General features: G+C 41.3%; 1 pseudogene; it reads right to left on the bottom strand.

Moving 5' to 3' along the window:
* Positions 1-4,287: 4,287 nt before the first annotated feature.
* LOC102941625 lies at positions 4,288-19,876 on the bottom strand (annotated as a pseudogene).
* Positions 19,877-24,416: the final 4,540 nt, after the last annotated feature.

The following is a 24,416-nucleotide window of genomic DNA, read 5'->3' as shown; positions in this document are numbered from 1 at the left end:
GTAACTATTTTAATGGCCAAAAGAGTTATTTTGATAAAATGTAAATCTGAAATTCCTCCCTCGTACACAGACTGATTTAGTGAGTTCTCTACGACTGCATTAATGGAAAAAATGACTCTGTCTAATAGAAACATTTTTGGGGGGAGGAGGGAAAGGAGGATGTCTGGTCACACATGAAACTATTGCATAATTTTGCAGTTTAGTATATATTAGTCCCTGATACTTATAGGTTATGTTCTCGACAACTGGAGAAGCGTATCGGCTGCCACTGAACATGGTGCGAGGAACGCCAGGAGCTGGGAGTCCTGGTGCCAGAGGTGAAGAATACAGATCACACTATCATCACTCCGAGAGCCAGAACCATGCTGGCGGGGACGCTGAAGGATGCCATCCGCTGCCAATATGTGAAAAACCTGAAACAGAAGCCAGATAAGGGCAAAGCATTCGAGGTGACGTGCAAGTGGGACGCCAGCAACCACTTCCTCCCTGGGGGGCAGTTTCACCCAATTTGCCAACTGGAGGTTCATCCACAGGGCCCAGCTCAACTGCATCCCACTGAATGGAGCCGTCCGCCATGGGAATCGGGACAAGCGATGCAGGAAGTGCAGCTACGCCAACAAGATGCTACCTCACGTCCTGTGTAGCTGCAAGCCCCATTCGAGAGCTTGGCAGCTGCAACACAACGCCATCCAAGATTGCCTGGCCAGAGCCATCTCACCACCCGTGGGGAAGGTTACCATAAAATCCGCCATCCCCAGAACTGACAGCCAACTGCAACCAGACATCGTCATCACCAACGTGGACTGGAAGAAGATCATCATGGTGGATGTCACAGTGCCGGCCGAGAACAGGAACCCGGCCTTCTAGGATGCCTGAGCTTGAAAGGTAGAGAAATATGCCCCTCTGGCCGAAACCTTGAGAGCTAAGGGTTACCAGGTCCAGACGCACACACTGATCATCGGAGCCTTAGGCATATAGGACCCCAGTAATGAGCGAGTGCTGAGAGAATGCGGAATCAGTCAACACTATGCTCGGCTGATGCGGCAACTCATGGTGTCGGATACTATCAGGTGGTCGAGAGACATCGACATAGAACACATCACTGGACATCAGCAATACTAGGAGGCATAGGCACCAACTTTCCGCAGCACCAGTGGGTGCTCGCGCCCCCTGGCCTCAGCCCCGGCCCCACCCCGACTCCATCCCTTCCCCGCCCCTGTCCCGCCCCCATTCCAACCCTTTCCCCAAAGTCCCTGCCCCAACTCCACCCCCTCCCTGCTCCTATTGGACCCCTTCCCCAAATCCCCGCCCCGGCCCCGCCTCTTCCCCTAGCGCGCTGCGTTCCCCCTCCTCCCCCCTCCCTTCCAGTCACGTTTCGTGGCACAAGCGCTGGGAGCTAGGGTGAAAATGCAGGCATGCAGCATGCTCAGGGAGGGGGTGGAGGCGGAGGCAAGTTGGGCGGGGGGGGCGGGGCAGGGAGCTGCCGGTGGGTGCAGAGCACCCACCAATTTTTCCCCATGGGTTCTCCAGCCCTGGAGCACCCACGGAGTCGGTGCCTATGCCAGGAGGGATGAGCTGGAGTGACGATGAGAAGCGCAGTCAGGAAAGTAACAAATATTTTCCTCATGGATTGTATTTTCTAAATGGACAACCAACCTAATTCTCAATTACTGAGGGACAATCTCCAATCATTGGTATATTTTGCTTTCCACAACCAAATCTCTGTAGAACTTTTCATGAGTGATCTACCCAAGTATTCGGGTTCTAATATCTAAACTATATTGTTAAATCTATTCACCTAAATGTGGGTTATTGCTGATTATGTACTCTATGTATCATATGACTTTTAAAAACTAACTTTGTATTTGTGGATAATCTAAGCACTGTAACCAGATGTACAGACACTCTTTTCCCAGCCTATGTATTATATAATGTTTTTAACTTTAGTTTTAATATATTAGTCCCTGATACTCATAGGTTATGTTCTCACATATTTATCTCTTTAGTCACTTCAATAATTGATGCCCTGCATGCCCTCTATCTGGTCAGGGGGTGGGGGATTGTTTGTTTTTGTTCTGTTTTTTCCAGGCTTTACAAGTAATGAACACTGCATTTTGTTTTTGTATGGTATTTCCATCTTGTATATGTATTTAAATATGTTTTATTTTGTGTTTATATTTTATATAAAAACAAAAGAAATAAAGTTTAAAAAACCCACCCTAAATGTCTATGCTTAAAAGGGCACTGTAGAGTTTGACCAAAATGAAAACACCTCCAGCCTCCAATGTTTTATTCCTCCCCTCCTGATACTAATAAAACTATCAGCCATACACATAAGTAAAAGAACAGTGTTAAAACTCCAGCTGTTAAGCTGGATGAGCCACCAGCGATGTGCTCAGGGAGCCGGATTTGTTGCAGTGTTGGATCATATTAAAGAAGTTCTGTATTAAAATCACAAATGAGTTTGATTCCCCATAGTTTAAATTCCAGGGTATTACTAATTAAGAGGTCTCTTGGTTTTTGGTACTGTTTCTCTCCCTCAATGTGTGAAACTTGCAAGTTGCTAATTGTGTTAGTACATTCTAAGACAGAGTCTGTTCTCAAAGCAATTCTTTGTAACAACAACTACTCACAGAGAGAGAGACTCAAAGCAATACTCTGTAACAATAGAAACAGCACCCAGAGACTCCCCGCCCTTTTGTTGTATTCATCTCACTTTGTTAACAATTGTGATTAAAATAGAGATAGAGGATGTATGTGAATGGATGCTTGGTGTGGATAATAACTGAATGATCAGGGAGGTGCCAGCCTAAGAATCCAGTGTCCATCGGCTGAAGAAGGCGTCAAGTGGAAATAATCAGAGGACCCCCCGGAGGGCAGATTGGAATCCACCCAACAGCCTCAAGAATGGGAGAACCAAAGAACAAGATAACATCTGGCAGCACGGAGCCGTCAGGAATGTGCCATCTGCTGATTGATTCAGCAACAGCATGATGAAGCAATTCCCACAGACTGGCATAGGAAGAAATTCCTATAAAAATGGACTCTAGAAAGTGAGAACTTTGGGGTCTGATTCTGCAAACCAACTTCCAGAAACATCAGATGAGCATCTGACAAGGCCCTGCTCCCTCCTCATGTCCAGGCCACCTGGCCAGTGGCTTGGCATGAACAACCCTAAGGCTGGTAACTATGATAACAATCTTGCAGAACCTGTGTGTGTGTATGAATGAATGTGTGAATAAATATGAGATTGAATGGAATGTTATAACTATAACTAACTGCTTACTATGATTCTTTCTGTATTCACAATAAATGTGGTATTTTGCCTTTTCCCCTTTAATAAGATCCTGCTGGTTTTTATTTTATTGGTATAACAGCAGCGGCTCATGCACTGCATGTCACATTGTTTATTGTTTAGTCTCCTGCCACCTTTATTCTATACTAGCTGGCATGGGACTAAACAAGAATCAATTTTCTGCCACTCTGTCAGAGCAACAAATTCAGAGCCCGGGAGTCTGTTTTGCAGAGGATTAGGAGTTTGAGTGTTTCAGTCCTTCTTTCGGAGAGCTGGCAGATTTTTCAGTATCGGGGGCAGTGGTGTATTTACATATGCGTCAGATGGGCCAGTGGCCTGGACACCAGCACTTGAGAGACAAAGAGAAGGGTTGCACAGATGATTTTTCATGCATTGTATGTTTCACTATGGCCTCTTGGATGGCTCTCGGATCACAGGGATCAAGATACAGGGCCTTTTCTTAAATAGAGCAGGCCAGGGAAAACATTCTTAGTCTGGGCTCTGAGCAAGAGAGAAGGTCAATCACCGTTGGGTGACTTTTACATTAAATTGTTTCAGGGATTCATTTGAGGGCTGTCAAACTTATTTTAAGATATCTGGGCTGCTCTCTACTTTTTACACAATATATAGTACATATTTTAAATAAAATCATCCACTGCTGGATTGTAATAAACCATTATTGCTCTAATTCAAAGAGAAAACTGCCACTTTTATCAATTCATATGGTGAATCATGTTTGATAGTTTCCTGTCACATTGCATTTTATCTTTTAGATACAACCTGGGCTAACGACATAACATTAAACAGTAAACTCTTCGTACTTTACACTGAGCAGTTTACCACAGAGACAGATTAGTGTTAAAATAAAAGGGTATTCAGACCACAGCGTTTGCAGAAATAAACTAAAGACTCCAGCTACTCTTACAAATAGAGCCTACTTAATACTATACAATGGACTTTTCTTTTTCACCAAGATCAGAAATGTACTCACACTAATAATCCACAGAAGCAAGCGAAGGAAGAAGCCTTACCTTTGCAAAGTAATTTTCTCCAAGCATCCTTTAGCATATGTTTTAGAAAGAAGTTATTTTGTAGGTACTGGAACTTTGTCATGGACAGCACAGAACCAGAAAGTAACAGAGAAGCTCAGTTTCAAGGCTTCAATCAGTACATGTAAATAGTCAGCAGTGTTATGGCCCATGTCTAAAAACGGCAAGAAAAATGACAAAAGTTTTAGTTTATTTTTAACCTTTCAGTGTTATTTCATGCTATAATGACATTGTTTACCCTGCTGTTATTGGATGACATTAATTACTGAATTGATTTCAATGGAGTATTACCAGGGATGGATTTGATCAATTCTTTCCAAGGATACTAGGGAAATATTCATTCATTTTGGACTTAAGAGTTCTTCAGAATTTGGCTCATAGTCTTCAGTGGTATTAGGTGTTTTGAACCTATCTGAACAATTCAGAATTTTGAACTGGTATCAAGCTATTTATAAAATATCACACTATTTTTGAAGTTATATGAGGGCCTCTCTTCAAAGTTGATAGGGTAATTTGCTAAATTTTCAAATTTGTATTAAATTTTCAAAAACATAAATCTCAGAGAGGCTGTTTCATATTAGAAAATTTCCCAGTCCAGGTCCCACTGAACTCTCTTTACTATATTTTGATATTTAGTAGAGAATTATCCACTGTAGAGTGGAGTCATGTCTAGTAACAATTTTATTTCCCCTTCTGCTTGGCTTTGAGGAAAATTTTCCTCAGAGTTGAAAAAGAACATTAACATGTCTGGAAATCTTCCTTTTGTGTCTGCTTAAATCATCCTCAAAGGAAAATATCACAGACACAGAAAAATTCTTTCCATTGGACATAACTCAGACCTTTAATATTAAAATTGTCTAAAATGTGCAGGGCTATCAAAGCTGTGATTCCTTATCCATTTGGAGGGATTTCCCAAACATTCACCTCCTGGAATAGCAAGACATGTTGTTATTCCCCCATTTAAAAAAAAAACTTTCTAAAGGTTTCCTGAATAGTATCACATATTATATACCAACAATGACGTAATAAAACTGGGTATTTCTTCAAGGCAAAGAGAAACCAGGTAACATTAAGGTGGTATAGCTTTTCTTTCACTCAACCTTGTATAACAACAATATGCAAACCCTATAAAACAATACACTATTCTACAGCAATGGCCCAAACCACTGTCATTACACAAGTGTAAGCAATATTGTTTCCCCCTTTTTTTGTTGCCATAAAGGATGTAATACTGGTCCTCTGTCTGGGGGTGGATTTTGCCCATAAACTAAATACAGACATTGGCTTTGTAAAACACTTTGAGAATTCCCATGTATACTCTTTCCTAAATATACATTGGCACAGTGGAGTATGTGGGAAAATGGGAGCCTATGTTTCAAATATCATAAATAAAACTTATTACTTTGAGTGCTTATGCAAACTTGTCCTCATAACATTGAACTTATCCAGTTCAGCTTGTTAAATCTAACGATAAAACCATTAAGTTCTATATCTGCTTCAGAAGGTTAAATACCTATTTATCTGAAAAGTTTATCAGCATTAACTGAGTAATATGTAGAGTTCCCTGTCTTTGAATATTAAATTATACGCCATAACCCTGTGAGTTTATTTTTAAATTAATAACAAATGAGCCTGCCCTGAGTTCTTTGACAACCCCCTCACTTATGTCAATTGGAGTTTTCCCTGAGTAAGGACTATAGGTTTGGATCTAGACGCATCCAATTATTTCAAAATAGCGTGCGTAAGTTGCTTTGGGTATGTTCCCTTGTTTCTATATTTCGGAATATTACTCAGTGTATAGTGCGTGTGTATCTATGACTAATGATTTTATTAGCAGGTCAGTAAGCATTGACTGTCTTTTGACATACTATATAGCTGGGTGTGAAAGCACAGAGTTTGCTTACGTTTGTACTCCATGAATAATGCAAGAATCAACTGTTCACATGGTGAGAATAAAAACAGTGCACTCCAAAAATGCTGCTCAGCAACCCTGTGACATTGGATTAGTGAGAATATTAAAATATCCAAAATATAATTTCCAAATCTATGTGACATCACACACAGCCAGAGAATACTGCATTTGAAAACATTTAGGGCCCAATCCCAATGTCTGTATTTTTTTATGCACCAACAGCTCCTGTGGCATTTAATGGGAGTCTGGGATATGCAAAGAATGCAAGATCAAAACTAGGAAAACACCACCAATCCCTACCATTAAAAATATCTTTGTCTTTTGATTTTCAGTGAACGTCGTGCTTTAGGAAGGCTCTGCACTGACAGCTCTGGAGACCTGTACCCACAGAGCTGGTAAAAGCACATGAAGTCATAGCAAGCCTATACTGCACTACAGCTCTGAAAGGACCATCTTCAGAGGTGGGGAAGTAAGGTAGTTTCCATGCCCATTCAATAGTTAGCGTCTCTGCTGAGACTGCCAACATGAGGACCAGTGCTGTATGAGTTGTGATAGTGGTTTTCCAGGAGAGGAATCCCATCCATTAGGAAAAAGAAAAGGAGTACTTGTGGCACCTTAGCGACTAACCAGTTTATTTGAGCATAAGCTTTCGTGAGCTCATGCTCAAATAAATTGGTTAGTCTCTAAGGTGCCACAAGTACTCCTTTTCTTTTTGCGAATACAGACTAACATGGCTGTTACTCTGAAACCATCCATTAGGAACTGTGCTCAGGCCTCCCAGGTGGCTGGAATTTAAGTCAGCAAAGTGCAGAAAGAAAATGAGATGTCTGTTTTTAACAGGGAAGATAATTAGCCATTGGAACAGATACGAAGGGATGTGGTAAGACTCCAAATGATGGAGAATTTAAACCAAGACTGGATGTTTTTCTAGGAAATATGCTCCAGTTCAATCACAACTTGATGGGCGAGATGCAGGAGTCCCATCATGAAATTCTGTATGTTATGCAGGATGTCAGACTAGGTGATCACTCTGGCTATAAAAATCTATGAGTTTCATAGCATATGAGTTTCATGTAAGTCACTGAACAAAGTTCAGGTGACAATTTTCTACAATTGCCTTATTAGTGTCCTCCCTGGACGTGGCTGAACTCCCTGCAGCTGCAAAGAACAGGATGTTTTTGTCTACCTTCAGGCTGGGGAGGAAGAGGAATCTGCTTGTGTGACAAGGGAGGAGACAGAGTCAGATGGAAGGAGGGTGTGAGAAAGAGCTGTTGAGATAGTAAGGAGGAGAGAGGGTACCTGGATATGGGCTTCAAATATTTCTGAAACTCAATTCTGGTCAATATTCAGTCTTATTCCATCTCTTGATGCGTAGCCTCAGAATAGTCCCTTTCCAACCACCCCACAGTTACACATTCCCAAATCCAGCCCCTGCTGGAAAAGCAAAGAAGGGGAGGGTCTGATTGTGATCCCATTGTGTAAAGCTATGGAGAATCTTCAGGCCAGCAGTGGGCATAGGGGAAAGGAAGGGTTTTGATTTTGCCAATCTGGCCACCACACAGAGGAGAAGTTGTGGGACAAAGGGAAGAATTCCAAAGATGATCTGGCAAGGAAACCTCAGTTCCGTTCCAGTCTAGGCTGCGTGACAGGAAAATCCAACTCTGAAGTATGAGAGAAGGGGAGGTAGGAGAATATAAAAACAATGAGCAATATATGCTCTTGCAGAAAAAACTATGAGCGGGAGGAGGGATAAAAGGCCCAGGTAACCACAAGGCTGAATTTTCTCCTAATGCTCCCTTTTCTGGCCTCAGGGCCCAATTCAGCAAGATACTTAACAACTTGCCTAATTGTAAGCATGTGAGTAGTCCTATTGATTACAATAGGACTGGCGCTTAAGTTTAGGCACAGGCTTGCCACCCCTTGCTGAACTAATGCCTCAATATTCAGCATATTTTTGGGGACTGAACTCCTAAGTACTTACTCAGTGAGAAGTCAATGGGAGTTTTCCCAAAGTAAAGACTTTGGAAAAAAGTCTACTTCAGGAGGTATACAAATAGTGCCTAGAATTCACAACCTGAGTGAGAGAGATTCACTGGCAGGCAGAACACTAGTTTGCTTTCTTTTTAGTATGAATGTTTTCAGATGGATCCCTCCTAAGTGGCAAAGTGCAGCTCCTGGTTACCTCAGCTTTGAATATTAAAACAAACTCCTTTGCTCCTGTAAGTCACATAGAAAGTTGCACTGGACAGCAAATCTACTCAGCTACCCCACACTTCCCCCCTTCCCTGATAAATACTGCCGCTCAGTGATTTCTTGCTGAATTCCTCGGATGGATACAGAAGCTTGAAGGGCATGGAGCTTTTTCCCCACGCTGAACAGACCGTCCAATCTACATTCTATTAAAAATAATTACAATTAAAAGAAATAGTTTCCACTCTTGACTCAAAAAACATTTATTTGTTTTTTAGTCATTCATTAGCTCATCATATTCACATTTACAGTAAGGCAAGCTTGAATCAAACTCATGGATCAAAACACTTCAAACCTCAGTGTTCAAACTTCAGATCTGAATCAAAATTTTGCAGCTTGAGTCCATCTTTAATTTATAATTAATTCATTAGCTAATTGCTAAGAAACAAACAAACAGGGCTATGTTTTCTATGTTAGACCTGCACGACTGCACACACACACACATAACCCATAAATAGCTGCTGTGAACATATACCTAGGATATTTGTATGCATATATAGTCAGTTAGGCACCAAGGTGGCCTTATGCACACAAATGGCATATGCATTCACAAGGACAAATACTTGAGTTATTAGTGCATGGTGGGTATTCGCGGATATAAATTAGGCATGCAAATACATAAGTATACTTCTTCATGCCTAACTTGGTAAACCAAACTCACAATCTCTGTCGGGTTCAGAACACCAAACTGTCCAGAATACCTTGTAATTTGTGAAAATCGATTTTACCTCATCAGTGACATGGCTTTTTAAATCTTCTAAATCCATTAATCCTCCATTTCTCTGAACAGTTTCTATAATAACTTCTGCAACACAACCTTCGGAGAAGCTTTTCTTGCCAGATTTTGCCAGCTCCTGAAAGAGTTGTATCTTGTAGCCTGGAAACTACAAAACAAAGAAAAGGAGTACTTGTGGCTAGCAGGAGACTAACAAATTTATTTGAGCATAAGCTTTCGTGAACTACAGCTCACTTCATTGGATGCATTCAGTGGAAAATACAGTGGGGAGATTTATATACATAGAGAACATGAAACAATGGGTGTTACCATACACACTGTAACCAGAGTGATCACTTAAGGTGAGCTATTACCAGCAGGAGGGCGGGGGGGGATGGGGACGGGGACAGACGACGACCTTTTGTAGTGATAATCAAGGTGGGCCATTTCCAGCAGTTGACAAGAACGTCTGAGGAACAGTGGGGGGTGGAGGGGGGATAAACATGGGGAAATAGTTTTACTTTGTGTAGTGACCCATCCACTCCCAGTCTCTATTCAAGCCTAAGTTAATTGTATCCAGTTTGCAAATTAATTCCAATTCAGCAGTCTCTCGTTGGAGTCTGTTTCTGAAGTTTTTTTGTTGAAGTATTGCCACTTTTAGGTCTGTAATCGACTGACCAGAGAGACTGAAGTGTTCTCCAACTGGTTTTTGAATGTTATAATTCTTGACATCTGACATTCTAGTGAGGCAAGTTTGTTTTGGTCAAAGTTAAATTGGCATCTTCTTGTGGATTAAACTATTTAACTCTACTGGTTACATCATTTGGATGATTTAGGTGATCCACATTTGGTAATCCACAATGCTTCCTCTCTCTCCACCACATCATTAGTTTTGATTAGTGAAAACATGACATATTGGCATTGGCAGCACATAATATTACATCAGCAATGTACTTTGCATTATTCATATATAGGGAAGGTGGGGCCCAATCCTGCTCCCCCTGAAGTCAGTATCAAAACTCTCACTAACTTCAGCTCAACTGTGACTGAGCCCAAAGTCAGAAAAATACATTTCCATTGAATGGTGAGAATGGAGAGACTAAGCCAGGTAAAGAGAAACTAAGTTTATTAAGATGAAGAAGCCAAGGTATTACAGATACTGGTGCTTCAGCAGGTAGGGCAAGTAGTTTTGACTTATAATTATATGTGCATGTATGTGTAATGCATTTATTCAAAGAAGCAAGGGTGTGACAGATACTAAAGAACTAGCATATAGGTCACACAGCAATAACTTAATGTTAGGAATTGAAGGGAATTCCATAGCTATATAAGTAGGCAAAAGACAGGGCAAGGGGCATTATTAAGCTACAATAATGAGATGCTTTAAGGGGATAGCAACAACCATAGCTTGTCATTACTAAGCCAGGATGCTTACTGTGACTTTAGAATGTTAAATTCTAAAGAGGAAAACTTGCAATATGAAAAAAACACATTTTCAGATTGAAAAAAATGCAGCAGCCATACGGTTACATCTGAGAGAAACAGTCCCAGCTACTTTAAAAGTTTTAGTGATAAATCATTACCAAGTTTAAAAACTATTCATTCATTCATATACGGGACTCAAAATTACTAAAAAGAAAAGGAGTACTTGTGGCACCTTAGTGACTAACCAATTTATTTAGTCTCTCAGGTGCCACAAGTACTCCTTTTCTTTTTGCGAATACAGACTAACACGGCTGCTACTCTGAAACCTGTCAAAATTACTAAAGGAAGTCTTTAGGACCCTGGTGTTTCCTGAGTCTGTTCCTGCCTTTCACAGAGTCTCTCCTAGCACAGTTGCCAGAGATAGCAGGGTAAAATAGAGAACCAAACAAACACTAACATATTTGCATACTCGTTTAAGATGAAATGATGTTAGGTCTTGACTGAATGGATTTTAGCCAGTTTCTGAATCTGTGGAGTTGTCACACTGTTTCCTCACATATGCAGGAAGAATAATTTGCCCGTCTAATGATAGCAAATGTAATCCACACATCTTCTGGGTGTGGTGTTCTGTCCCATCTAGTGGCACCATGACCACTTAGAGAGACAGATAAAATGAGTCTGTTCTACAGCCTTAGCTAACAGCCAGTTAGTTCATGCACTAAGCTTTTAGCTCAGGAGGTAGAGGCTCATGCACTAAACTCCAGAAGCTCCAGGTTCGATCCGACCCGCCGATGACTGGGATCTGTCAGCATTACACAAACACTTCCAGCAACGTCACAGGGATGGCCTTTGTGAGCAAAAACTAAAAGTCTCTAAGCAACACTGTGCATTGTTAGGACCCAGTCCTGCTACTACTGAAGGCCAAAGGCAAAACTCTCTATGCCTGATTCCCCTCTCATTTACACTGGTTTTAAAGCACCCTAACTCCTTCACCTTTGGTGGTGTCACTACTGACTAGCGCCAGGACAACCAGCAGCCTTTCTCCTATGGGTCTGAAGCTCGTTAATATTGAGAGGGTGTGATCAGAGAAACCCATTTTAATGAAAGGGGGAAATATTTGAATTTAAGACTTTTAAATCTTGAATCCAATTAGAAAAATAATTTACCTCTTGCAAAATTCAGAACTGTTTATTCTCGGCTCCATAATGAGAGGCCTAGGCCTGGACCAAGAGAGGGCAGATTCTCAGCTAGTTAAATGGTCACAGTACCGTCATTGCATAGCTATGACCTCTGACATCAGCTGAAGATCTGGCCCCTGGAGTTTATGTGTTTTGGCAGAGATGAGGGAGACACTCAGCTTGCCCTGTACTCCTTTTCAGAGATACAAAGTTTCTCCTTTCCAGAAGCAGAACATTAGACCCAAAGTTTCTACAAATTAAAAAAAGAAAAAAAAATCTTGTTTAAATATTAAAAGATGCAACTAGAAAAAAAGGGAAAAATCAAAGAAATGAACTGACAAGTGACACAGAGAATAGAGTTTCATGAAACATTCACTCTCAAATGTGATTTTAGGTGTTTTTTTTAAATTCATGTTTTTGCCACTTACAGAGAAGCCTTCTTTGGTATTTTTCTTATGGCGGTCTCGTTCTTAGATTCAGGAACATCTGGATTTATTGCCCTCTCTTATCTAGACTATGGATCCTATTCCTTCTATAGTCTGACAACAATGACTGATTACATGATGACTAGATGTTACTCAAATGATCAAAACAGACAAATAAACTAATCTCAAAAAGAGAAGGAGTACTTGTGGCACCTTAGAGACTAACAAATTTATTTGAGCATAAGCTTTCGTGAGCTACAGCTCACTTCATCGTGTAGCTCACGAAAGCTTATGCTCAAATAAATTTGTTAGTCTCTAAGGTGCCACAAGTACTCCTTTTCTTTTTGCGAATACAGACTAACACGGCTGCTACTCTGAAACTAATCTCAAATCACCAGGAACTGAAGTCCTAATGGGGCTGTGTCAAGATGGGAATCCTATATTTTTCCGGTATAGAAATCTGCAGGATTTGTCCTGTAGTTTTACAGACTTTACTTCTTCAAGCTTCCTAGGAGCATCTAAGCTTTAGGCTCATATTAACCACAAGGCTGTCAGAAGACAGGATACTGGGCTAGATAGACCTTTGGTCTGACCCGGTATGACTGTTCTTATGTTCTCCCAGGTGAGTGCCCTAACGACCAGGCTATGGAATATTATGGATCTGGGTACCCTCAGCTTCCCCTGTTTGAAGCTGCTCCACTGCGGATAAATCATCAGAGAGTCATTGGGCCAGAGAGAACGAGCACAAGCATGAGAATGACTCTATGGCCTCGTAGTACAAGCATTCACCCAGGCTGTGGGGGAGACAGCATCCAGTCCACCTGCTCCAATGATTCTTTAATTATTCATCCAAAGTAGAACTGCAGAGTGCATGGTCATGGCAGAAACATGGCGTCTAAGGAACTTTTACTGGAAAAATTTATGCACCGAGAGAGTTTAGGTCCCTACAGGGTTCGGCAGGGTTTTGGACATACCAGTGGAGCTTGATTCTGAGGTTTAGATGCCTAATGTGGTAGTCAGGTGCCTAAATCCTGTTGTGAATATAGCCCTTGCTGAACAAGCCAAGTAGAGAAAAGTCTGCGAACAGAAAGGGGTAATAGCTGTGGGAGAACTGCAATCTATTGACCTCAGATGTCTGCATTATGTGCCCTTTTACTAGAGGATTACAAACATTGGGTGGGATAGGGAATTTGAGGGCATAATTAATTTCATTTCTGGTTAGTGATTGCTGTAGTTGGTGCTGACAGCACAGTTTACATTTGAGGATTTTTTAAATTTAAATTAATCTGCCATATTTTTTACTATAGCTTTATTTGATCTATGTCTGGAATTTAAGATGTGGGTATACTTGTTATACCTTTATGAAATTTCTTTTGTTCAGCTTTCAAGAAATATTATTCTTTTATTTGTATTGCAGTACAACAGAGGAACCTATTGTGCTAGGCACTTGTACAATCACAGAACGAAAAGGTGGTTTCTGCCTCAAAGATATTATAATCTCACTATAAAACAAGACACAACAGCTGGATAGAGACAGACAGATGGAGGACCACAAGTGAACAATGAGACAATATTGGTCATCATACTAAGCAGTGGTCTCAGGATTATAATTTAAAATAGAGTGCATCTACAGAAAGAATGGATGGAGTATACAGAAAAATGACCTCTCCAAATGAGAAATATGTTCAATGAGTTTTTTAACATGTAGTATGAGATTATTCAGGAGAAGAATCTTCATACAAGACCAATTAGTACAGCTATAATCTTGGCCCCATATAAGTCAATGGCCAGAGTCCCACTGACTTTAATAGGGGTTTCACAAGGCTGTTTTCCACTCACACCAGTGTAACTCAAATGACTTCAAGAGTTGCTAATGGTGGTGTAAACCAGAAATGAGATCAAAATCAGGCCCTATGAATCTTAACTGCTGCACTCTGGGGTTTCACCACAGCCTCTTTGATGTGACAGTGTTTTAGCACTTCAAAGGCAATAGTGGATCAGCCAGCACATTTTTCCCCAGGAGGTACCTGGTACTGAAGGGATGAAAGGACAAACAGTGTGATGAGGTGTATCATCTCTCTATATAACAAGGGAGTGTTCCCTTAAGTAACAGGTTACAATCTGGTACCAAGTTGTTAAATATTAACAGGAGACAACTAATCAACTGAAGTTCAGTGAACTGCTCTCCTTAATCATCCAGACAGATTAAGAACCAAAGGAAAAAGAATGTTAAGCATTTACAAAAAATATATCTATTAGACCTGTCCCATAATAATATACACATTTCTGCAGGCTATACGACATGGTAATTTTGGGGAGAAAGGTAGAGTTGTGCAAATCATGTACTTTTTAAAAGAACACAATAAACATTTAAAGAGTTACTTGCTCGTATTTTTTGCATCCAGACCTGTGTTTGTTAAGTTTGTCTCCTACTTCTGATCTCCTGGTTACCTGACCCTCCCTGATTCCTGCTCTGACCACTAGGTCAGACCACCCACATCCCAGTTATGACATTAATAAGGAGATGCATGCTAAAATAAGTTTAATTTTACAAACAAAGCAAAACGCCTGTTTGTTACTCTGTTGGTTCCAAATGTCCCAGGGACTGTAATCTAAAAACAGATTTCCTTATGCCAAAGGTGTCCTCACTGGGGGGGAGGGATAGCTCAGTGGTTTGAGCATTGGCTTGCTAAACTCAGGGTTGTGAGTTCAGCCCTTGAGGGGGCCATTTAGGTATCTGGGGCAAAAATTGGGGATTGGTCCTGCTTTGAGCAGGGGGTTGGACAAGATGATCTCCTGAGGTCCCTTCCAACCCTGATATTCTTTGATTCTATGAAAGGTGTTGGCCAAAAAGGGATGGCAGAACCCTTGTCCATGATGAGGAGCTTAGCTTGGCCATGAATCGGCAGTAGCTCTTTCCCATGAAAAAGAGAAGACACAGACATCAAAAGGAAACAGAGCTGGATTAAACAGCAGATTTAACAAAGATAAGATAATGGGTAAAAAAACTCACAATACTGCTAGCAGAATTTGTACTGATATTGTACCTAGAACAATCTCTAGGTGTATTAAACAACATTTTTAAACAAACATTTTCACTGAGCTTCACCTTTTTGCTTCTGTATAGGGAAACAGCTTTGTACCAGCAAGCTGTTGTATTCGGCACGGTGATACTATGAGCATGAAATGGAGAAAGAGGCTTTGTCTCATTAAAACTTGCATTTTTAACAGCTCAATGGTCAATGCCCCTGGAGTCCTGCCACTGCAAGGCAAACAGAAGTGCATATGTAACATAACAAAATATCAGGCCGTCAGGTTCAGTTGACAAAAGAGTGATAGTATCACCGAAAGCACAGCACAGCAGTAGTTTCAGCGAGTCCAGCAACAGCATGAAAATGCACTGGAACAATTATAACAAAGTCACATTTTTCACAAAACAGTTCACTATGGCCCATATCCTGCAGTCCTTACTCTGCAAAAACTCCTATGAAATAAAACACATTAGTTGACAACCATATTTAAAAACAAGTTATTTGAATTGCCACCCTGACTTTTCCCCTATTTCATTTCTGTCATAAAGTCAGCAGTCATCCTGTCAGGGACACTTTGTGTGAGGTGTCTTAGCACAACTGACAACTCACTGGGAATGTCCGTGGGAGTTGAGAGTGTGTGTATCAGAACCTCACAGGATATAGCTCTTTGAAAGTTTGATTTCCCACCTGCATAAAATACTGGGGTCTAGCCGTTTCTGAGATAGTCACTGCTATAAACAGATCAGAACTGAAATGGGGCGAAAGAAGGTAAGATGGAAATCAGAAAAATGTAGCTTTAAAGTCTGACATCTTATGAACCACCGGGGGTAGAAGTAAATGTTGTATCATGCTAGTCAGCAGGTTTCCAATGAGATACAGCATTAGGCCCAATCCTACAGTCCTTGTAGAGCCAAAATTCCCCTGGAACTTCATTTCTAGCCTTAGTGACTTGTGAAAAAACTGAACCTTCAAATTGTCACTGGTCCCTTCAATTAGTAATGTTTCAATTTTTCATCAGACTTTATCTCATATTTATTTCAAAGAAATTATCTTTATTTTGCTATCACTTTTATATCGTTGATGCAGTTTGTGCAAATTATTGCAATGAATAATGGAAAATGTTTTCCAAGGGAAAGGATTCTCTAATGGTATTTCCAGCAGAGAGCCCAAGGACCCTTAGTACAATTGGATATAACTCAGAGTTACATCATTAAAATAGTTTCCTGATACTTTGCAGATAGGTGAAGAAAATCAATGTTATCTGCATTAGAGTAGTCATTGCTCTCTCCCATGACCATAACAAACAAGAATGTAAGGGCACCTGGAAGTGATATTCTTTCCACAGTAATACTCTCTGGTAGGCTATAAAGCCAACTGCCTGTCTCCTTGATAGCTTCTTGATTACACGTACAATAAAAGTCCACTGTGGAAAAACAGTTATTTCTTTGCCGTTATGAATAATGCATTTGAATAGAATTCAACTATAGGAAAATTAAACAAACAACTGAAAAGGAAACGAGGTGCAAATCTGGACTCTGACCTCTCCCTAACAAATGTCTCTCCAGTGAAACTGGTGCTGGAGACTGGCTAGCCATCTGGAAGTTCGGCTGTAATTCAAAAAAGGCATTAAACAACTTAGCCTGAGGGCACTCATGTAAAAATGAACAAAGAGGACATGACAATGATGTTATGTATGTTTTCAAGCCTCGTGTAAACAGAGCCTAACTCTGTACACCTTTTTTTGGTGAAATTCCTATTGAAATCAGTCTAAATTCTGCTCTGTTACACTTATACAATCCCAGGAAAGCCTAGTGGTTTGAACTGGAGTTTTGCCTGAATAAGGGGCTGAAAGATCAGATTCATGGTGACCCTCTCATCTGAACTAACTCACCCAAAATAGCCGTCTAGAGTTTGATCCTGTGCGGCAGCTGAGCACTAGCTGCTCTGACTTCCACGGAAGAGTCTAAGGCTCAAGCCTGCTGCCATTCAAGTCAATGGGAGTTTTGCTACTAATTTCAAAGGCAGCAAGATTGGGCCTTTATTTAGGCCATGTCCACGCTACAGCTACTACAGTCGCACAACTATGGTGCTGCAGCTATGCCACTGTAGCACTGTAGCATAGACGCTTCCTACATTGACGAAAGAGGTTTTTTTATCGATGTAATTAATCCATCTATCTGAGAGGCGGCAGCTCAATCGTTGGAAGAATTTCTTCCTTTGACCTGGCTGAGTCTTCACTGGGGATTAGGTTGACCACACTATGGCACTCAGGGAGTGACATTTTTCACAGCCCTGAGCGAAGTAGCTTGGTTCATCTAATTTTTAAACGTCAACTGGCCCTTACTCTGAACTCAATGGGAGCTCTCTCTGGAGTCATCCAGTCCCCAACAGATGAATAAATTTTGTTGTTATACAAGGAGGATTTTCCCAAGCTCAAACAAAAGCACTTCTGAAAGCCACAACCACTCCAATCTGGCTAACAAATAACACTTCCCTTTTTTGTATCAGCCTCCTGTGACTTTTAGTAATGAGTAAAAGTCTTTAGTTATTACAAGGAAATCCAAAAGACCTTCCCTTCTGCTCTGGATTGTGCTTTTATAAAATGAACCCTAGAGGTGTGATTCGGCAAGCCTTCTGCACATGGAATCCCTTTTTAAGCCCATGGGAGCTTTCCCCACATAGAGGGCTTACAGCAGCAAAGACTAAATCAGAAGGTAATTAATGTTATTACTTTTATTTTTAATTTGCAATAAAGTCAGGCCAATGACAAGTGAAAATTTGCAGAGACTCCATCAGGAAAACATTTTTTTCTAATCTGGTATGATGTTCTGTAACCAAAGACCTAATCTTCCCTCAAAAATCAGCATTTGGATCAGCAAAACCCACAGCTTATGAGCCCCAGATTCAAGAGTAATAAACTGGCCTCAATTCAGCAGAGTGGTCTGGAAATAATTCTGTGCCTGACAGTAACATTTCACCCAGATGCTTCTTCCCAGAACAATTACAAATCTCTTGCTGATACTGCCCTTTTCATCCCTGGTCTTCAACCCACAGACACTCACTTTTCTTTCACACATCTGAACTAATTCCATGGAAGGGAATCTAAAGCAGGAAGGAAGGTGCAAGAAGAAATATCAGAAAGTAACAGAGAGATTCTGGGCCAGATTTGCTCTCATTTATAACAGTGCAAAACCAAAATAACTTCCTTTAAATCAGGAGTTACTCCATATTTATACTTGTCTTAAAATCTGCATCTAGATATGGATTAAATAGACCACAAACTCATCAGAGCATTTTTCCTCTCAACTGCATTTGACTCCAGCACAGGATCGTTACTCTCTGTCCTAATCTTCGGAATTTACCTTCCATTGAGACCTTGCACCTGCTTTGTGTTTGCATCATAACAGAGACAGAAGCAGGCCCCACCTACGCCAGTACCGCACAGTTCAGTGACATTTAAGGCAGCAGCTATAGCCATGGCAGCATCTACAACATTGCCACCATTCTTTAAAATATCTGCAAGAGAGAAGCCTGTTAAAATCTGATAGCAGTCTCAGAATTTCCTTCATGGTGCAGGGGAAAATCACAGCCACACTTAAAATAAAGAGTCTAGTAAACACCGGTTTAGCAATCATAGAACCAGAGGATTAGCTAGGAGTATCTTTATCTGCAAAGGAGAATCCCCTAACTCAGGGGTTTTCAAACTTCCTTGCACCGCGACCCCCTTCTGACAACAAAAATTACTACATGACCCCAGAAGGGGGGACTGAAGCCTGAGCCCGCCTGAGGCCTGCCGTCCTGGGTGCAGGGGCCAAAGCTGAAGCCCAAGGGCTTCAGCATCAGGCAAGGGGCCTGTAACCTGAGCCTGTCACCCAGGGCTGAAACCCTTGGGCTTCTGCTTTGGCCCCGGGCCCCAGCAAGTCTAAGCCAGCCCTGGTGACCCCATTAAAACGGGGTTGCAACCTATTTTGGGGTCCCACCCCACAGTTTGATAACCTCTTCCTTTACTGTTCAACAATAAAAATTCTGAAAACTGTTTTATGTTTAAAAAAGGCTTTGTTCCTTAGAAAGATAGAAATCCTAGGAACTAATTTCTAAAGCAAAAGTATGAGAATACTGGCATGTGGGGAGGGAAGAGGAGACTGAGAGAAAGGAAGAAACAACATAACCATCCATCAGAAACTCTGACCAATACAAAGGGTGAAATCCTGCCTCCGCTGAACTCAATCAGAGTTTTGTCATTGACTTCAATGGGGTTGGATTTCTTCTACAGAGCTTAAGGAACAGATAACAGAGCCTCTTGTTTTTTACTCATCCAGGGCTTTATATCAGTGGTTATCAAATGTTTTCATTTATACCAGTTCATTAGAGGAAATCCTCTTGGGGGCCATCTCCCCAGCTTCCACCTTCCCAGCATCAGTATGAAAAGGACTCTGCAGACCATCAGAAAAGACCCTACAAATAGAGACCAATGGCCCGGGGAGACACTTTATGGAGGAACATTCCATATTGCTACATACCACTGAAATTTACTATGTCACAATAAACATTGTACTGCTCTGAGGATACATGATGTTGTTAACCTCCTGCAACATGAATAACCCCAGAAAGAACAGGAAATTTACATGAGACTGAAAATGTTGACAATAGCCAATTAAATTTCCTCTGAGGGAGATGAAAGACTTAATTTTGTTCCTCCAGTGAATGATCCGGTAGAAATATTAAGCAGTTTCATGTAAATGTTTCTCCTGCTTAAAGCAAAGAAAAGCATTTTTATATCCTGCTCTGGCAATATGTCTGACTCCATCATGTTGAATGGAAGGAGAAAAACTAAATTATACCAGGCAAGAGGATTGAGACATGAAACAGATAGTTGCTGGGCTCTGACACTGATGAGAACCCTGTCTGTGAGTGAATTTGTAACTAGCCAGACACAAAATCAGGGAAATAATTCTGATTTTTGTAGGAATGGGTTATGACAACATTGTAAAGTCATAAAACTAGCGTTTTAGAAAGCATGTGCTCACATGCATACACAGAAATGATTTACATCTAACCCTAAATGTAACAGGTCTTCCATCTCTATTGTTTCTGCTTTAGCCACTAGGTGAAATATCATCTATTCTTGCTAATCCATTCTATTGTTGTTCCAGTAATACACAGAGGTCAGAATCAGGATTGAGGGTCCTTTATGTTAAAAGTATACCAGCCTGGACTAGAAAACACAGTCCATACCTCAAAGAATTTACAAGCTAAATAATAAAGATGCAACAAGTGAGTATAACAACAACCAAAAGGTGTTTACATAGGCACAGCTAGATGGTTTTGAATTGATTTGTATATAAACAAATTAGAGAAACATCTGAAAGTCCTACTGCCCAGCTACCTGGCACAACTAGATGGTTTTGAATTGATTTGTATATAAACAAATTAAAGAAACATCTGAAAGTCCTAGTGCCCAGCTATCTGGCTGTTAAATTGTTAGTGGGCAATTTCCTATAGAACTAAGTAGGTTTTAAGGGTGACAACTTTATAAGCCAGTTCATCAAAGATGTTTGTCTGGGTGGCTGGCCCCTTTAAGAAGAGTCAGGGTCCAGTCTATCTGTGACAGGCTTTTATAAGGAGAACAAGCCTTTCTTGAGCCACCTGTACTAATTAACTGCCTAGGTGGCTGGTTGGCAGCTAATTGACTAAGGAGCACCTGTACCCGATAAAAGGCTACCAGAGTTTTGTTAAGAGGGGGTGTTCCTAGCAGGAAAGGAGAATTATCAAGAGCTGCTCGAGATACAGGCTCAGAAGAAGGCTTAGTGATGCTGTGCTTTCCCAGTGCTAGGTGGGATGGCTGACTAATTAGCATAGAGCCCAAGAGGAGAGCTGTGAAACTTTTCAGAACAAGAAGGGTAAGCCTGCCTGGCTTGTACTATGCAGGCTCAGGACTGTCAGACTCCTGAAGGCATTGAGATAGAAGGCCTGTGGGAATTAGCACCCAGGCTCCCAGATGGATGACCTTCAGGGGCTAAAAAAATTGTACCGTAAAGAAGAGTGAACAACTAAGTCCTTTGCAGGGGGAAGCTTGTCTGGGAGAGAATCATTGTGAGATTGCACAGGACAGGGTTCAAGGGGCCAGGAAGACTTTTCTTCTTCTAAAATATCTTCACTGACAGTAATAGAACAGGAAGTCCTCAGTATAGTGCAGTTTTGTTTTAAAAACTACGGGCCAACATATAGTCAGACAGCTAATGCTCAGGTTCCCAGATGCTAAAGTGATGGGTGTGGAATAAGACATTAAAGATCATCTTCCCCATCTGCTCTGCTTCCTTGTCTCAACACTAATATGGAGGGGCCATCCACTCCAGGGCTAACAACTATTTACTGGTAGTTTGGTCCCTAAACCAGCTCAGTCTTCAGTGATAATAAGAACTGGGCCCAATTTCTGTGATTTTCTTTATGAATGGAAATAATCTCCACGAGGGGTTGAGTCAAACCCACCAAATATGTCACTTAGAGCACTTGTCTGCTCTAGCTCGGGCCAAAATAAATCACGCTTGAGGCCCTACCTAGAAAAGACGAATGCTCTATCTATAAAGGTTCCCCCAGCCTAGTTCTTCTTTTAAATATTCTAAACATATCTGCTTTCCTATGTTCATGATGCTATTAATGTGTAACTCCTAAAATAGCTGTCTGGAACGACATATGTCACAGGCCCTTATCTGACCAGAAATGTCAAGAACAAAGGTTAAACAAGATATAGGGGAGGTGGTGCATGTTGCCAGCCTCTGCTGTAGGAAGTGGCTGGGGGTAATCGAACAAGTAGTAGAACCCACTGCAAGGAGAAAGCTTTCCCCTTCCCTTTTGATATCTTGCTTTCCCCTACAGTCTATTTTATCCCACTGACTATCCTCCATATGCTTCACTATGATCGCATCCCCTGCCTTGCCTGATGAGAACATCAATCCCATACATGCTCATCTGCCCCATAGCCAGGTTGTCTAGTAACCTGTCTGACCCCTGCCCTGGAGATAACTGGTCTCCACTATGGCTTCCCCTTCTGTGATATACACTTCCACTTCTAATATGTGACTCCTTCCCTCAGACATCCCTGTGTATGCTCCCCTCCTTTGTGAGATGTGCAGAAATGGGCCCTTGGCCTGACTCACCAATGAGGAAAAATGGAGTCTATCTCTGTGTTTACACATGCTCACTGTCTTGGTATGTGGGTGCCTAAAGGCCTGTGTTCCCTATTGACCTGATCCTTCCCCCTACTGAAGAATAGGGTAGCAAGAAGGGAGGAATGGTCCTTTGCCTCTCCAAGAGGCAAACCAATTACCTCTAGCTTCCCACCCAACCAAACCCCCCTATTGCCTAAACTGAAATGATGCCACAAATAGGGAAAGCTGTTGTTGTGTGTACCTTTTTTTAAAAAAAATTCTTTCAAAATATGCCAGTGCCCCTAGTTATTTTATGCAGATTTCCTTGGGTATTTCCTTTTTTTTTTTTTGACTATATATAACTTTTAAACTGCACAAACCTAAATGGGTTGGGTTTTGGTGCTGGTATGCAGCTTTGGCAAAACTCATAGGCTGTAGAGCTGGTGTGGGGGGAGGGAGAAGGAGAGGGAACATGGCCAAACCACGGGACATGGCCCAACCATTTTTTGGCCAGGCCAAACCTGCGTGGTGCTGTGACTTGGTTCATGGTATCTCAGTACCACTCACTCAAATTGGGATTGGCCACCCTTCCAACATGATGGAGTAGCACGTGGGCCAAATTTGAGTGAGTGTTGTGAGCTGGTGCATGGGATCAGTGGTGCTGTGGCCCTGTGTGGCAAGTTGCAATACCACTCACCCCACCCAATTTGGAGGGGATGGGCGCTGGAGGTCAGGCTGTTGAGGGTGGGGAGGGGAGGTTGTCAGCAAAAGAGGGTCAGGTGGGCTAGGGGGGCAAACCTAGGGCGCCCTGCAGCCACTGACAAAACTCCCATTGACTTCAGTGGGATCAGAAGCAGGCCCCGAGGCAATCTGAGAACTCATAACACATACTGAAATACAAACAACGCACAGTGACTTGGCTACAGAAATTATGGGGCTGATTTTTCACAAGTGCTGAGCACCCATAACTTCAGCTGAAGTCAAAGCAGTAGCAAGTGCTCAGTTCCCCTGAAACTCAGGTCATAACTGCACAAATAGTACAATCATCTTGTAATCCAAGTTTAAAAAATGTGGGTTATGATGCGAGAACTGACAGTTTGCTACATTTTTTTTAAAAGTGTGAAGTACAATTTTCTTACTCCATCTATTCAATCAGAGAACCAAAAGACTATTCCCAAGACCAGTATTTGTTGCAGGGAGCTGATTCCAAGCAACACAACTGCTGGTCCAAACCACTGGCGATCTTTGCAAAGAGAACTTAAGCTATGACATAGTTTCCCGGCCAATAAATGTATGTTGAGTCCAACAGACAATCTAAAAAGAAAACACAAACACCCACCCCACACATTAGAGAGCTGATGACTGAACACAAATCTATCTGTGGTCATCTCTATTAATAAACAGGCAAAATCTTAGTACCTGCTCTCTTCTGTTTTAACTTACACACTGGAATAGTACTTTTGCCTATCACATTTCCAGCTATGCTCAGAACTGCACAGCTGTATCCAATTTACTGCAGTTAGAATTTTTTTGAATAAGTCTAGTTAGATTATTTATTCAACAACTACATTTTTCTCTGTGAACAGATTGTGGTTTCTCAAACTTATTCTTCATTTTAAATTATTTGCAAAAATTACCTAGTGAATAATTCTAGGTCTGTAACTTGTCTGTATAGCGTTCATTTTTTAGACTGACATGCCAAACCTTAGCTGTTTTAGGTGGACGCACAAGTTGTGTAGTATGTTTCCACCTCCTCAGTAGAGAGCATAACTCTTTTCAGAATCAGGTTCCCAGTGTTGAAAAGCTGCAATTTGAAGTAATAATTGTGAGATAATTAGCCTGTAGAATTCATTCCAACAAGCTACTAATATAACTGAGCCCAAAAGCATCCTAGAGTTTGGGTATTTATATGGCTAACAAGACCACACACCGAGTTAAAGCAGTATGGATTTAAAAAAAAAAAATCTTGGAGGGCTCATTCCCCTCA

Source organism: Chelonia mydas, chromosome 9 (genome assembly GCF_015237465.2).
Source record: "Chelonia mydas isolate rCheMyd1 chromosome 9, rCheMyd1.pri.v2, whole genome shotgun sequence".
Classification (NCBI taxonomy): Eukaryota; Metazoa; Chordata; order Testudines; family Cheloniidae; genus Chelonia; species Chelonia mydas.
The sequence above is the reverse complement of the archived record's forward strand: the minus strand, read 5'-3'. Positions and strand labels throughout refer to the sequence as shown.